Consider the following 13949-nt stretch of genomic DNA (forward strand, 5'->3'; position numbering starts at 1 on the left):
TCTTATATCACACTTTTTGGTGCATAGTTTAAACCATATACTATATCTAGTTTTCATTTTCAATCGTGCTCCAGATCCAGATCCAGACACTCCTGAGGCACAGCCGGGAGCTTAGCGCTAGAAACACGCAAATCAATCAAGCCTTTTTAAAATATTGTGATTGTGTTTTTTTATTCTTACTTTGCCTGCCCTTACCTGCTACTTGGGGCTTTGTTTTGCTTCCTGACCCCCGCGCAGCCGAGCTGAACGCTGCTTCGGGTCAGGCTTTCCCTCTCGCCGCCATCAGTGAGGCTCCCCCAGGCCACGCCCACCTTTGCTAGGCCACGCCCTGAACTCCCCTATAAAACATGTGCTTCCCACGTACACGCTGCGGACGGGCGCAGCGGGCGCGCCTAAGGCAAGCCCGTCCGCGCCCGTCCGCGGCCGACCGGGGTTAGGGGCACGTCACTCTGCCCAATTCATCACCTACACTTCCTCTCAACTCCGTAGTCTCCATGGCACGTGGCCCTTGCCTGCCCCCACTCGCTCTCGCATATCTTCACTTTACTTGTCCCCTGTCTCTCTATCTTCCCGGCCTCTCCCTCCCCCTATTCCCCTTCATTTCCCCAGAGAAGATGCCAGCCTAGCATCATCTAGGACTCTCTCGGCCTATTATCTTAACACTCGGTCAGCAGTGGCCCACTCACACGAACTGTCGGTGCTGCTGGACCTTCACACACCAGATCTTCTCTTCCTAACAGAGACCTGGTTTAGTGATGATTCTCTCCCTATCTTATTGGCCACTCTCCCTGCTCCATACTATGCTCTACGAGCAGACCGCTCTGCTGGTCGGGCTGGGGGTGGCGTAGCGGTCATTACCCGGGCTGACCTTCCCTTCCAACTTCTATCTTTGCCAGATATCGCCTCAACAGAGTACCTTGCTATTCGTACTACATCTACCACCCCCCCTCTCACTTGTGTTCTCACTTATCGTCCCCCACAGTCAGCCTTACGGTTTCTCTCTGATTTTCAGGAGGTACTGGCCACACTTACGGTCAATAACTCTTCCATCTTATTATTGGGAGACTTTAATCTCTGGCCTTCAGATCCAGCGGAATGTCCGTCCTCAAGAGAGTTCTCAGTTACCCTTCAATCCCTCAATTTTGTGTCACATGTTCATTTCCCCACTCATGTCAAAGGTCACATCTTAGATCAGATTTGGTCCCTGAATTGTCCGGTGGACTCTTTGTCCATCTTACCCTGCACCTGGTCTGACCATCATTTGATTTCGTTCACCCTTCCCATTAACCCTACTGTTAGGCCCCCGCTCCCAAAGAATGTTTGGGTCCGCTCATGGAGCCGAGTGGATCCGGAGAATCTATCCGCATTACTAACCTCTTCCTACCCTACCCTACAAGGCCTATCGACCCTCTCTCAGGACATTGCCATTGAACATTGGCTCTCCTCAGGCTGTGATTCCATTGCCCCGCTGAAGTGGGTGACCTCAAAGCGGGAGAAGGATGCCAACTTGTGGTTTAATGAGGATCTTAAGACCATCAAACTAGAGGTACGCCGAGCCGAGCGTGCCTGGAGGAGGAATTATTGTCCCTTACTCAGATCTGAGTTTACTACTATCCTGGCTCAATACAAGAAGGCCATCTTGGCTGCAAAAACGACCTACTTTTCCTCAAAGATTCTTGCAGCTGAGAATCAACCGAGGGAAATTTTTTCTCCGATAGGACATCTCTTAAGCCCTCCCCTTCCCAGGACCTTTGTCACTCTTTAAATAATTTCTTTATTGAGAAGATTGCTATTATTAAAGCCAACATTCCCTCACCCCCCCTCACTTTTGTTGACCCTCAGTGTCCTCCACCTAAGGGACAACTCGATGCCCTTCCCCTCTTGACTAAGGAATCCTTGACCTCGATAATTCCCCGTGTTAAATCCGGCTCTCCACTGGACACTTGCCCCGCGCACATCCTTCGCCACATTTATATAACTTGTCCAGACCCCCTTCTTCACTTCCTCAACAGTTCTCTTTCCCAGGGGGTTGTAGCCAAGTCATTGAAAACAGCTGTTATTGTTCCCATCTTAAAGAAGCCCGGCGCTGACCCTGCGGTCCCCGCCAATTATCGCCCAATCTCCCTCCTACCATTCCCGGCTAAGGTGCTCGAATGCCATGTTACCAGTTCTTTGAGCACTTTTGTGGAGGAGTATGGGGCTTTGGCTCCCCGCCAGGCCGGCTTCCGCCCCGCATACTCCACGGAGTCCGTAGTACTTTCAGTCCTTGACAACCTCAGGGAGGGAATGGACACCAACCAGGCCCAGGCTTTGGTCCTCCTCGATCTCTCAGCCGCCTTTGACACGGTTGACCACACCATCTTGATTTCCCGTGTCAGGGCGGCGGGGATCGGGGGTACCGCCCTGGTGTGGTTATCCTCCTTCCTGAGGGACCGCACCCAGGCTGTTCGCCTGGGTGACTTTTCTGCGGACTTCTGGAAAGTTCAGTGCGAGGTTCCTCAAGGTTCCTCCCTTTCACCTCTTCTGTTTAACCTCTATATTGCCCCCCTAATTTTTTCGTTGCAGCAAATGGAGGTCAGCGTATACAATTACGCGGATGACCTCCAACTTGTTTTCAATCTCTCTTCTTCCTCTGCTTCCATCTTAAATTTCCAGTCTGTTATGATTTTTATCCGGGACTGGATGAACCACAACCACTTGAAACTTAACCCGGATAAGACCGAGTTGGTGTTGACGGGTGGTTCCTCCAGTCCCTGGTCTTCACTTTTTTGGCCCCCTTCCCTTGGTTCTTCCCCGGTCCCTTCTACCTCAGATAAAACTTTAGGTATCAAACTTAATTCTCAGCTCACTCTTCACTCCCAGGTTAGCCCTGTGGTGTCTTCTTCTTTTCTGTCACTACGCACCATCCGCAAGGTATCCCGCTTTTTTTCCTTTGATGCCTTAAAATTGATCATCTTGGCGATGGTTATCTCCCGCCTGGATTATGGCAACGCCCTATATGCAGGTATACCTGCATATAGTTTAAGGCGTTTGCAGATGATCCAGAACCAGGCAGCATGGTTGGTGTTCAATCTTCCAAAATCCCATCACGTAACATCCCTTCTCAAATCCGTACACTGGCTCCCTGTCCGTGAACGCGTCCAGTTTAAGCTTGCTTCTATCATCTTTCAAGCCCGACTGGGCGCGACCCCGGCCTTTATTTCATCTGAGATCGTCCCCTACATTCCAACTAGGGAACTACGCTCATCCACGCAATCCCTGCTGTCAATCTCCCGCTTCCGGAGGAAGAAGTGGGGAGGATCGAAGTTTGCGACCCTTGCCCCTGTCCTGTGGAATTCCCTGCCTTTAGAGCTTAGATCTCTAACTTCCTACCCCCAATTCCGGAAAAAGCTCAAAGCTCATCTATTTGCTAAAATTTTTAACTAGATCATTTCCTGTTTTTGTCTTCTTTTTATTATTTTCTGTTATTTCTACTCAGGGGATGTCTGATCTGCTGCAGCGCCATGAAACCGCTGGTGAAAGTGCGCTATATAAATACTTTTAAACTCAAACTCAAACTCAAACTCTCAGGACTATGTTCTATATAACACTGCGTCCACCTACCCTTTTCACGGGCATTACATTTTGCGATGGGGGGTGGAGGGTCAGGGGGTGTTTCTGCCAAGTGAGCCCGGAGTCACAGTCACAAACGTCCTCTTCTTCCTGAATAAAAAAAAGATTATGCTGCATACTTGTTCATATTTTAAGTAGTTTGCACAGACACACATTTTAAAAACAATAAAGTTCCTAATGCCCACCTTCTCTGAACAGTTAGCTTGCTGCCCCATCCACCTCCTCCCTATCCTCTGTTGTCTGAATCCATGGACTAGCCTCCTCCCTCCTGCCATGCATGGTCTGATGTGCTGCTGCTGGAGCGGGTTATGCAAAATCTTTGTATACCCATCCCATTTTGCATGTCGTTTTATTAATTAGATTAATTAATTAATCATAATCGTACTAATGGTTTGGAGTGATGTGGAAATAACTAATCATCCTTATTAATGACCGAAATACACGTGGGATTTGCATCTGCATGGCCTAATTAATGACGTGAACTAAATTTCGTACGCATATTAATGATAGATAATTAGAACATTGCATGATATATGTCGCTTTGGGGATGAAATTGTGATTCGTGCTTTATTTAGTAAGTATAAACCGCATTGAGTGTTGCTTTTGGCTAGATAAATACACACACATATGGGTATTAGCAAGGGAATAACATTTAATTAGTCATTTCTATGTATTAATTATGTTTTTGTGTTTCTTTGCTTAAGTTGACTATTCTGGCCTATCAAATGATGGCTGCTTTTGGTGCCTAACCCAACTGCCGACGCTGAACTAGGCTTGGGTGAAGTGTGCCTGCGCTAAAAGATGAGCAACAATGGCCCTGTCTTGACCCCAGGCAAGCTGTACTTATCAAGGTCACTGGGAAAGGTGCCAGCGCTACAGACAAAAGGCTGTATTAAAGAACAGGAACCAGCAAGCATGCTGACAACATGGACTAAACCTTATGGGAACGGAGAGGTTGACCCCTGATCAGCCAATCAGAACAGTTTAAAACTCAATATTGTTACATTTTGCTATTGAAATTATTATAAAACCCATAGAATAGAGAGGTTGGAGGGTCGCTCCTTCGATTTCCTGATGATATGCTGACGAAGAGGACGGTGACACTGCAGGACAGCTGTTAGCCTGAATCTTTGACGGACTGAATTATTGGCCAAAATCTGGATGAACTTAACCTGCTAAATTGATGGGCATAGATTTGCGAGATTGACAGATTTGACATAGAGGACGACTTTAGCCAGAATAGGTAAATATGAATGGCAACTTGATCAAATGAATGATTTAATCTGCAATATTAATATAAATTTGGATTTGAACATCTACAGAAATGAGTTGGGTTGTTTATTCATTGAAATGTGTTAATGAAAAGGTTAATTAGAGTATTAGAAATTCACTTAAATCTACAACTAACAGATCCATCCCGGTCATGAGGGGAATACCAAATGTAGAATCTAGGGCCTAATGAGTATAAGAAGGGTTTGTAGGTTTGTTGCTCATTAGGGTAAAGTGGTATCTTCCTCCCTCATTATCCAGTACTTGGAAGGATAATCGCCTCTCGTATGGACTGATGGTGAGTGTGTGTTGGTGTTATGGGCCCCACCAGCGAATGTATGGATAGTGTGCGTGTGTGAGATCTTTTGGTCCGAACGGTAGGGAGGGATTTTGCACTCCGAGCTGGAGCACTGCCACTGCCCTCCATTTAGCATGATGTACCAGTCCACTCCTCCTGCCCTCCATTGCCCAATTCTATGGCCCATCATTGACCTCCTGATTAGCCTCTGTGCTTAGCTTGCTGCCCCTATTCTCCTTCCCCCTGCCCTCCGATGTCTTTGTGCATGCCCCTGCTCCATCATTTTTGCCCACAATGTTCCATGGACCTGCCACTCCTATCTACTCTGAGTGTTCTGTTGAGCTGCCACTCCCCTCCCACCTGCCTAGCATTGTCAGATGACTGTAACCTGTCCCTGCCACCTCCACCCTGCCAGTCCACATGCCATGTCCCTATCCCCTTCCTCCTGTCCTCCATGGTCCATTTTACTGCCACACCCTTCTGCCCTCCCTGGTCTGTTGTGCTGCAACTGCTCCTCCTGCCTGCCCGCGCGGTCTGTTGTGAGGCCCCTTCCCCTGAACTGTCTTGTCTGTGCCCAGGTCCTGACCCTCCCTTCTATCCTCCATGGTCCTTTGTGCATGCCCCTGCACCCTCCTTCTTGCTCATCATAGCCATTGTGCTGCCACTAACCCTCCCACTTGCCATGCATGGTCTTCTGTGCTGCCATGGTCCCTCCCACCTACCCTGTGTGGTCAGCTAGCTGCCCCTGACCCCCTCCCACCTTCCCTCCATGGTCTGTGTGTATGCCATCATAGTCTCATTGTTGCTCTCCATGGTGTGTTTTGTTTCTAGTGCCCAACCTGCCTGACCTCCATGGTCATCTTGCTGCTCCTGCCTTACCCCCTTGCCCCCAGCCCTCTGTTTCCATGTGCAGACCCCTATTCCCTCCCTCCTGGCTTGTCTGTTCCATTGTAATGCCCCTGATCCATCCCTCCTGCCCTTTATGGTCTGTTATGCTGCAGCTTTCTCTCCTGTCTGCCCATTAAGGTCAGCTAGCTACCATTGCCTCTTTCCCCTCTGTTCTCTGTTGTCCATGTGCATGGTCCTGTCCCCTCCCTATTGCTTTCTATGGATTGTTGTGCTGCACTCCTGTCCCGCATGCGCTGTGTGGTGTATTGTGATGCTGGAAACCATAATGCCTGCCCTGTAGGGTCAGTTTGGTGCACCTCTCCATGTCCCTCCTGTCCTCTGTTATCCGAGTCCATGTCCCTACCCCAATTCCTCCTGCCTACCATGATCCAATGTACCATACTTGCGAACATTTTGAACTTGGTAAGAGGGAGATTTTGAAAAAAAACTGGGGTATCGATTTTCCCCTTTGAGTTACATTGAAAAAGAGGAGATTGTAGACAGGAGACAGATCAAATAAAGCCCATTTGAGCTTAAAAACATTGGACGTTTCCTGGCTGAATCGGGTCTGTTGGCATGTATGGTTGTACTACCACTGCCTCTTCCTTCTGCCCACAATGGTGTATTATATTGCCACAGCCTCTCTTGCCAGTCCTGTATTGTTGGTTTGTTGCCCCTGCCCCCCTTTCCACTGCCCTCCATAGTCTGATGTGCTGCCACTGCCCTTCCTGCCTGCCCAGTGTGGTCAAATTGTTGCATCTGCACTCTCCTACCTGCCTTTAATTTTCAGAGTCCGTGCCCCTGGCCTCTGTCTCTCAACAGTATCCCAATGAACAACTAGATTGCTAACATTCTTTGTCTTGATGTAATCAAAACTGTAATACCTAGAGTATTTCCTTTAGAAATTACATATATGAGAGGGTCTTATTTGCATCAAAATTATGGTTAGTGCTCTAAAAAACTAAAATGAGGAGATATTTTCTGAGTTTTCAAATAGCGACAAAGAACTTTTACATTATTTGTATTCTTTATGTTTTTTTATCCAGTTGACCACTTGATTAAATGTTGCACCTAGGGGAGAGGATGTGTTGTTACTTCCAGAGCTGCAGACTTTGCAACTGGGGAACGAGGTTGGAGTTTCTGCTTCAGCTCAACATTCTGTGATTCTGGTCAAATCACTTAATCTCCCCATGGCTACAACCAAAATGAATTTCGTCTTGTGTGATGTAACCAATGCTCATGTAAAGCACTCCAATACCTGACAAGTCTGCACTATATAAAACTGCAAGTACTCAAAAAATAAGTGTTTTGCACACTTCTGTCATTGGGCTACATGTGGGCTACATCTGGGTGATATTTGTGCTGCATTTGGGCTCTTTTGTCTCTGGTGGCCATCTTGGGAGATTTATTTGTTATGAAGTTTCCTAATTTCCTCATTTTCTGCAGTCTCCTCAGTAGGAAATGCTTTCAGTTTTTTACTTTGATTCCATCAAGAAGGTATTCAGATATGTCACACATTTGCCATAAATTCTGAATGTTAGCACTCTAGTTGCTCATTAGATCACTGTAGTAAAGCTACTGCTCACCACGGAAGTCTGCTGCTGGTATTAAAAGTGCATGTTTCAGTCTGCATATCAGAAGTTTTTAATGAAATAGAAGAGGATTTGAGAAGTCACTCAAAATGTGCCCTAATTTTTCTTTCTTCAGCACTAATCATAATTTCTATGGCAAAATGAACCCCCTCATTGTGTTCCTTTTTAAATTAAATGTTTTAAGTGTTACCAGTTTTTTTCAATCAAGATGGCTTCAGGTGTGCCATACTTTTGACATAAGTAAGACAGTAAGCACTCTAGTTGTGCTTAAGAACACTCTGGGACATTGTGTCATTGGGCTATACTTGGGCTACATCTGGGTGATATTTGGGCTACATTTGGGCTCTTTTGTCTCTGGTGGTCATCTTGGGAGATTTATTTGTTATGAAGTTTCCTAATTTCCTCATTTACTGCAGTCTCCTCAGTGGGAATACTTTCAGTTTTTTATTTTGGTTCAATCAAGAAGGCATTCAGATGTGTCACACATTTGCCATAAATTCTGAATGTTAGCACTCTAGTTGCTCATTAGACCACTGTAGTAAAACTACTGTTCACCAGGGAAGTCTGCTGCTGGTATTCAAAGTGCATATTTCAGTCTGCATGTCAGAATTTTTTTATGAAATAGAAGAGGATTTGAGAAGTCAAAATGTGCCCTCATTTTTCTTTCTGCAGAACTAATCATAATTTTTATGGCAAAATGAACCCCCTCATTTTGTTACTTTGTCAATTAAATGTTTTAAGTGTTACCACTTTATTCCAATCAAGATGGCTTCAGATGTGCCATACTTTTGTCATAAGTAAGACTGTTAGCGCTCTAGTTGTTCGTTAGAACACTCTGGGACATTCTCTCATTGGGCAATACTTGGGCTACATCTGGGTGATATTTGGGCTACATTTGGGCTCTTTTGTCTCTGGTGGCCATTTTGGGAGACTTATTTGTTATGATGTTTCCCAATTTCCTCATTTACTACAGTCTCCTCTGTAGGAAATACTTTCAGTTTTTTACTTTGATTACATCAAGAAGGAATTCAGATGTGTCACACATTTGCCATAAATTCGGAATGTTAGCACTCTAGTTGCTTATTAGATCACTGTAGTAAAGCTACTGCTCACCAGGGAAGTCTGTTGCTGGTATTCAAAGTGCATGTTTCAGTCTGCATGTCAGAATTTTTTAATGAAATAGAAGAGGATTTGAGAAGTCACTCAAAATGTGCCCTAATTTTTCTTTCTGCAGCACTAATCATACTTTCTATGGCAAAATGAACCCCCTCATTTTGTTCCTTTTTAAATTAAATGTTTTAAGAGTTACCACTTTATGCCAACCAAGATGGCTTCAGATGTGCTATTCGATTATCATAAGTAGGACTGTTAGCGCTCTAGTTGTTCTTTAGAACACTCTGGGAAGCTGCAGTAGAACACAAAGGAATCAACTAACAGTGTCTGCCCTTGTTGGATGTACATGTTTTACTGAGAATTCTCACATGACTGAGAAAGATAATGTGAATTTACAGAAAATATGCTCTCAGTTTAGCTTATGGATCACCTTCCAAACCTCTGTGGGAAAAGCATGAGAAAATAGTTTTCTCTCAAACATGATTCATGATATCACAGCAGAAGGCTTTTTCATATGGTAAAATCACCTTAGAACACACCACAATTCCTAAAATGAGTATGGTACCATCAACAAATGATTTATAATGTAACTAAAGTCTTAAAACCTTCTATTAACTGCAATGCTTTTTAATGAGGTGCTATCATGTATATTGGTCCCAAGATGGCTGTCAACACTTCTTGGATGAAGTGCTGACAGCCAATCAGATCTCACGATGAGATGTGTGGTTAGGCTCCGCCCAGATATATATGTGATTTTACTTTTGATTTTCTCAGGAACTGCTGAACGGATTTACACCATATATGCAAAAGGCACATGCCTGACCTGAGGACTACCTCTTTGCCAAATTTCAAGTAATTCTGTTCAGCCGTTCGGGCTGTACCTTCGACTAAAGGTCCTATGGGAAAATGCATGGGGAAAACGCGTTTTGGGACCCCCCTTTGTTCTCGGCCCCCGCTTGACGAATCACCCCGAGACTTTCAGGGTAGGAGCTGAGCGGAGCGCCCCATTAGTTTTGAAAATTTCACGAAGATAAGTCAACCGGCGCCAAAGTTATTTAAAATAGAATTTTCAGATTTCCTATGGGAACTCGGTCCTAACTATAACTATCTACTGGCGACCACCAGTAGATTATATATATATATATATATATATATATATATATATATATATATATATATATATATATATATATATATATATATATATTAATTAAAGCTTAAGCCTTCCTCACATTTAAGGAAATATAAGCACTCACGGGTAACGTGTTGACGGGTCTTTTATTGCCAGAGCAAACGCGTTTCGGCGGTCTGCCTTCTTCGGTGTTACTGACACACCGCAAGCAGCCGTCTTTTAAACACACTCATGTGAAATGAACATAGACAATGGACAATAACAACAGTACAGAAGCAATAGCGCCATCTTGTAATGTATAAACATTGTTGTTCGTATGCTAACGCATTCAAAGCAAAGCAGTGCAAATGCATATTGTTTCAATTCATTAGCTGGCATTGAATGCATACTATCACGGTAATGCTATTATTTAGTGATCACCGATATTCAACAATTTTCAATAATTTCATACCATGTTTTCGGTAGTATATCTACCTATTTATATCCTGGCATCATATTCATTAAAGAGATTTAATGAATATGATGCCAGAATATAAGTAGGTAGATATACTACCGAAAACATGGTATGAAATTATTGCATTTGCACTGCTTTGCTTTGAATGCGCTAGCATACGAACAGCAATGTTTATACATTACAAGATGGCGCTATCGCTTCTGTACTGTTGTTATTGTCCATTGTCTATGTTCATTTCACGTGGGTGTGTTTAAAAGACGGCTCCTTGCGGTGTGTCGGTAACACCGAAGAAGGCAGACCGCCAAAACGCGTTTGTTCTGGCAATAAAAGACCAGTCATCATGTTACCCGTGAGTGCTTATACTTCCTTAAATGTGAGGAAGGCTTGAGCTTTAATAATTGCGGATGGCACCGCAGTAACAAAAGCACCCGACTGCGAGTGACTCTGGCACAGTGCAAGAGGAGCGTGGATGTGATAAACCAGAAGGCACCGCCGCATGCTATGCGAAGTAAAGAAGTAAGACACTGGCATGGTTTAACCAAGGTTCCGCAAAGTGGATGAGAGACTTGACTTAAGGAAACCTTGTTGGTGAAGCACACGCGAATATCAGTGCGAGCATTGCAGGAAGCGGCAGGTCGAGGGTCACGTGATACGGGTCAGTTTCCAGGATTATTCACTGAACTGAATTGAAACATCATGTTCAGTGAATTGGCTCGCCGCGAAGCAGCTGACAACCTGTTTAAAAAGCAAAAGGAGACTGAACGAGTAACAGCAGCAGAATCATTGCAACCTACCAGTAATCTTAACACTACTTTAATCAAACTGGAAAGATTATATGAACGTGAGACAAGGAGGTGGTGGGAAGCCACTTCCCTTCAGAATTATGTGGAAACAAATAGGGTTCCCAGGGGCCTGAGAGTATACACTGTTCCATCGTATGAGAATCCGGACCCCAACCTATTATCAGAATGGGCAGATCATACCGCACAGTACTGTCAGGTCACCCTAGGCATTTTAGTTAAATATGCTTGGAGTGACCGAGAGAAGGCATTGGTGGAAATCAAGGACTTGGAGGAGCTATTATCCAAGGAAGAGGATAAGAACAAAGTAGATGAACTATTGGGACAGATGAAAGTACGGTTGTCATAGTATGAAAATAAAATAAAGTTAAGAAAACAATAAAAATTTGAGTGCGATGAGAATGATTATTTACAAGGGAGAGTGATTACATTTGCACGGAAATTTGATGGCCCAGGGAAGGAATTAACGCAAAGAACTATAAAAACAGCAAGTTTACGAGTGGAGACATCAGAATCTGATTTAACTGAAAATGAGTCAGGAGATGAACATGCTCTGGCGACATTCGGAGGAGTAAGAACGATAACCCCTTTTCACGACGAATTCCAAATAATAAGACAATTATGGTTACGGGGCGGCAAGAACAAACCACCCTAACAACCCTTCGGAGAACACGCAGATCAGGGTGGGGCCAGAAGAGGCAGAGGAAAAGTACCCGCGTCACGCAAGAAGAGAAACATCAAGCACCAATAGATAATACAAATTTAACAGTGGTCAATCTCACTTCTAAACAGCTGTCTATGAATGAGGTCAAAGTACTTACTCTGGGACTAACTTTTTGTCCGACAAGTCAACTAGAGTTCACAAAGACTAGAATTGACCTTTACAATTTCATACGAAAATTAAAGCTACATAAGTACTTTAAATTAAGACCCACGATGAATAGAACCAAAACGTCAGGGGCAAGAATGACAGTAAAAGATCTACTCACCTCTAATGATTTACCAGGAGTGGAACTCTTACATAATCTACATAGGGATGTTGATGCTCAATCACACATCATGGACGATATGGTCCAGAGAGCGAGAGAGGTGGGCTTTGACCAAGAATTTGATGAAAGTCCATTCAAACCGAAATCAATGTTTGACCCACAAATGCCTTTTGATACCATAGATGTTTTTTCTGATGCGATGGTCAGTGATTTATTGAAATTCAGATGTAACAACCAGAGGAGTCCTAAATGCAATAATTTGACAAAGGAGGAGAAGCAAGCACTTGATGATTTACTCCACGATACATCAATTATAATCAAGCCTTCAGATAAAGGCTGAAACGTAGTGTTGCAAACTAGGGAACAATACTGCGAAGAAGCTTTGAGACAGTTGTCAGACAGCAAATACTATTCAAAGACTACACAGGAGATGTATCAAGAAAGCATGCATAGTTGTGAGACTTAAATCAAGAAATGGTATAATAGATCAATGCTGGGGACGGAAGAACATCTACTTTTAAGAAATACTAATCCGGTTGTGTCAACTTTTTATCACATTCTGAAACTTCATAAAGACAACTTACGTCCGCCAGGCAGGCCAATAGTGTCCTCACAGGGCAGTCTAACTGAGCACTTGTCCATGTTCATTGATTGTTATCCGTCTCCATTTGTGACTTAACTCAAATCTTACGTGAAAGACACTGAAGATTTTTTGAACAAAATCACAAGTTTTAATTGGGATCCTGCTTATCAATTAGTAGTATTGGATATTACTAGTCTGTATACCTGTACTAATCATGATGATGGTGTGAAAGTTGTACAGTTTTATTTGAACAAAAGACAATTGCATTTTGCAGAACATAATTCGATGCTGATTGAATTCACAAGATTCTGCCTCACAAATAACATCTTTGTTTTTGAGGACAAGTATTTTAAACAGATCTCAGGTGCGGCGATGGGCACCTGCTTGGCTCCCAGTTATGCGAAATTGTTTGTTGGCTGGTGGGAGGAGCAGGTGTCCAGAACCTACAAAAAGGGTGCCACTAAAGGTAGAGTGGCAGCATGGCATCGTTATATCGACGACCTTTTCATTGTGTTGGAGGGAACGTCTGAGTCTGCAATGGGTTATATTGAGGACCTAAATAAGAACAATCTGAATCTGCACTTTTCGGGCACAGTAGCTCCAGTGGCAGTGGACTATCTTGGCCTGAAAGTGTTTGTATCAGAAGGCAGGTTAGAAACAGCCCTCTACCGCAAAACTACTGCCGGCAATTCAACTTTGTTTGCGACTAGTAATCATCTGCCAAAATTGATACAAAGTATTCCTTATGGGGAACTTTTAAGATTAAAAAGGAACAGCTCTAGAGCATGTGATTTTGAAGCAGCTGCCAAGGATTGCGTAGCTAGATTTCAAGTAAGGGGATATGAACCAGCCCTATTAGAGAAAACACTGCAGAAGGTTAGAGGAATCCCCAGACAACATTTGTTAGAAGACATCAAAAAAGCAAGGAGAGGGTCAGATGACCCACATGGAGGCAAGTTCAGGATGATTACAACATATCCTGTAGAAGCCAACATTCTGAAACACATGCTTAGAAGGAATTGGCATATTTTGAGAACGGATAATGTCATAAGTGAGGACATTCCAACTTATACGTTGGTGACTTTTAAGAAGGTGAGTACCTTAAAAGACAGGTTAGTAAGTAGTCATTTGACTAAGGAACCTCTAGTGATGGGAACTTTGAAGGATATGCAAGGATTTTTCCCATGTGGTAAGTGCAAAGCCTGCTCAAATAGCAAAA

This window comes from Triturus cristatus, chromosome 8 (genome assembly GCF_964204655.1).
Source record: "Triturus cristatus chromosome 8, aTriCri1.1, whole genome shotgun sequence".
Lineage (NCBI taxonomy): Eukaryota > Metazoa > Chordata > Amphibia > Caudata > Salamandridae > Triturus > Triturus cristatus.